The following is a 5000-nucleotide window of genomic DNA, read 5'->3' on the forward strand; positions in this document are numbered from 1 at the left end:
TTATGTAAATACTTTAATGTACAAGTACGTGTTTTGTTTGTGTATACATATGTACTTGTATATTTGTATGTGCATTAACATTTACATTTTATTCGTCGTATACATTTGCTTACACTGAACACACCTACACACACACACAAGCACACTTAGTTGCATACATATGTATACACACATACACAAATATACATATATATTCATTAACATGTACACTTACACAAATACACAGACAAAATGCAGCGAATACTGTGCGTGTGCACGTGTGCGTGCACGCACACACACACACACTAACACACACACACACACACACTAACAAACACGCACACACACACTAACAAACACGCTCACACACACACTAACAAACACACACACACACACACTAACAAACACGCACACACACACTAACAAACACGCACACACACTAACATGCACACACACTAACACGCACACACACTAACAAACACGTACACAAACACTAACAAACACGCACACACACACTAACAAACACGCACACACCCACTAACACGCACACACCCACTAACATGCACACTAACAAACACGCACTCACACACTAACAAGCACACACACACTAACACTCACACTAACACACGCACACTAACACACACACTAACACACGCACACTAACACACACACACACGCACACTAACACACACACACACGCACACTAACACACACACACACACACACACACACTAACACACACACGCACATACCCACACACACTAACACACACACACTAACACACGCACACTCACACACTAACACGCACACACAAACACACACACACAAACACACACATATACAAACACACACACACACGCACACTAACACACACACACACGCACACTAACACACACACACACACACACACACACACACACACGCACGCACATACCCACACACTAACACTAACACTAACACACGCACATGCGTGCATGCATGTGTGCTCACACTCGTACACTCATGCTTGTGCGCTCACACTCGTACACTCACGCTCGTGCGCTCACACTCGTACACTTATGCTCGTGCGCTCACACTCATACACTTACGCTCGTGTACACACTCCAACACTCGTGCACAAGCAGATTCATACACACTGGCACACACACTGGTACACTCATTGGCACTCACTCACACACTAACATGCTCACTCACTCACACGCTCGTTCACTCACTCACTCACTCACTCACTCACTCACTCACTCACTCACTCACTCACTCACTCACTCACTCACTCACTCACTCACTCACTCACTCAGACACACTCACGCAGACACACTCACTTTCTCACAGACACACTCACTCACTCACTCACTCACAGACACACTCACTCACTCACAGACACACTCACTCACTCACAGACACACTCACTCATACTCACACACACATACTCACACACACATACTCACACACACATACTCACACACACATACTCACACACATACTCACACACACATACTCACACACACATACTCACACACACATGCTCACACACATATACTCACACACACATATTCACACACACATACTCACACACACATACTCACACACACATACTCACACACATACTCACACACACACATACTCACACACACACATACTCACACACACACACACACTCACACACACATACACACACATACTCACACACACACACATGCTCACACACACACACACTCACACACACACATACTCACACACACACATACTCACACACACACACACATATTCACACACACACACATACTCACACACACAAACACACATACTCACACACACACACATACTCATACACACACATACTCACACACACATACATACGCACACACACACACATACTCACACACACACACATACTCACACACACACACACACTCACACACACACACACACACATACATACTCACACTCACACACACATACACACATACATACTCACACACACACATATACTCACACACACGCATACTCACACTCACACACATACTCACACACACACACACACATACTCACGCACACACCTTCTCACACTCACACTCACACACATACTCACACTCACACACATACTCACACTCACACACATACTCACACACACACACATACACACACACACACATACTCACACACACACATACTCACACACACACACACACACACATGCTCACCCACACTCACATACTCACACACACACATACTCATGCACACACATACTCATACACACACATACTCACACACATACATACGCACACACACACACATACTCACACACACACACATACTCACACACACACACATACACACACACACATACTCACACACACACACACACACACACACACACACACACACACACACACACACACACACACACACACGCTTACACACACACACACACTTACACATACACTCACTTACACACATACATACGCTCACTTACACACACTCACTTACACGCACTCACTTACACACACTCACTTACACACACACACACACTCACTTACACACACACACACTCACTTACACACACACACACACACTTACACACACACACACACACTTACACTCACACATACACACTCTTGCACACACATACACACTCTTGCACACACATACACACTCTTGCACACACATACACACTCTTGCACACACATACACACTCTTGCACACACATACACACTCTTGCACACACATACACACTCTTGCACACACATACACACTCTTGCACACACATACACACTCTTCCACACACATACACACTCTTCCACACACATACACACTCTTCCACACACATACACAATCTTGCACACATACCCACTTGCACACACACATACACACTCTTGCACACACATACACACTCTTGCACACACATGCACACACACACACACATACACTCTTGTGCACACACATACACACACATACACACATACACACACATACACACACACATACACACACACATACACACACACATACACACACACATACACACACACACACACACACACATACACACACACACACACACACACACACACACACACACACACACACACACACACTTGCACACACTTGCACACACTTGCACACACCTGCACACACATACACGTACTTGCACACACATACACATACTTGTACACATACACATACTTGCACACGTACTTGCACACATACACGTACTTGCACACACACTTGCACACATACACATACTTGCACACACTCATGCACACATACACATCGCACACACACATATACTCTTGCACACACACATATACTCTTGCACACACACACACACACACACACACACACACACACACACACACACACACACACACACACACACACACACATATACAAACACACACACATATACAAACACACACACACACACACACACACACACACACACACACACACACACACACACACACACACACACACTTGCACACACACACACACACACACACACACACTTGCACACACACACACACTTGCACACTTGCACACACACACACACTTGCACACACTTGCACACACACACACACTTGCACACACACACACTTGCACACACACACACACACACTTGCACACACACAAACACTTTCACACACACACACACACACACACACACACACACACACACACACACACACACACACACACACACACACACACTTGCACACACTTGCACACACACACACACTTGCACACACACACACACTTGCACACACACACACACTTGCACACACACACACACACACACACACACACACACTTGCACACACACACACACACACACACACACACACACACACACACACACACACACACACACACACACACACACACACACACACACACACACACACACACACTTGCACACACATACACACACACTTGCACACACTTGCACACACACTTGCACACACATACACACACACACTTGCACACATACACACACACTTGCACACACATACACACACACTTGCACACACATACACACACACTTGCACACACATACACACACACTTGCACACACATACACACACACTTGCACACACATACACACACACTTGCACACACATACACACACACTTGCACACACATACACACACACTTGCACACACATACACACACACTTGCACACACATACACACACACTTGCACACACATACAGACACTCTTGCACACACATACACACACTCTTGCACACACATACACACGCTCTTGCACACACATACACACGCATACAGGCACACACATGCGCACACACACACACACACACACACACACACACACACATACACACACACACACACACGCGCACACACACACACTCTGCACACATACACACTCTTGCACACACATACACGCACTTGCACACATGCACGCGCACTTTCACACTCATACACACATGCACACACACATGCACACACACACTAACACATACACACACTCACTCTCTCGATCATTTACACACACTCACTGACTCAATCAGTTTCTGGTATGTGCATACACACTTGTATGCATACACAAACACTTGTACGCTCACACTCTTGTACACACATACATTTATAAGCACATTCGCTTGTATGCACACTCATATGTACACTCGTACATTTGTACTCATACTCACACACACTCATATGCACACTCGTACATTTGTACTCATACTCACACACACTCATATGCACACACTTGCACTTACCCCACACTCACACATACATTTGTACTCTCACTTGCACACAGTCATACACATATACTTATCCCACATGCTCATACACACATACATTCATACTCACAATTGCACACACTCATACACACATACTCATGCCCACTCTCATTGTCACAATCACTCATGTCTCAATAAACTTGCCAAAGTCAAAAGAAAGTCATATTCACTCATTCATACTCACTGATTTGCACATATACACACATTCATAATAACACACTCAGTTACATTCACTCAAAGTCACACTCATTCT

General features: G+C 45.0%; 1 protein-coding gene across 2 annotated transcripts in view; it reads left to right on the forward strand.

Annotated features, from left to right (window-relative positions):
- Positions 1-5000, forward strand: part of Cdk12 (Cyclin-dependent kinase 12) — a 23339-nt gene that overhangs the window by 856 nt on the left and 17483 nt on the right. The gene's annotated exons all lie outside the window — the stretch shown is intronic.

This window comes from Penaeus vannamei, chromosome 9 (genome assembly GCF_042767895.1).
Source record: "Penaeus vannamei isolate JL-2024 chromosome 9, ASM4276789v1, whole genome shotgun sequence".
In the NCBI taxonomy this organism is placed as follows: Eukaryota; Metazoa; Arthropoda; class Malacostraca; order Decapoda; family Penaeidae; genus Penaeus; species Penaeus vannamei.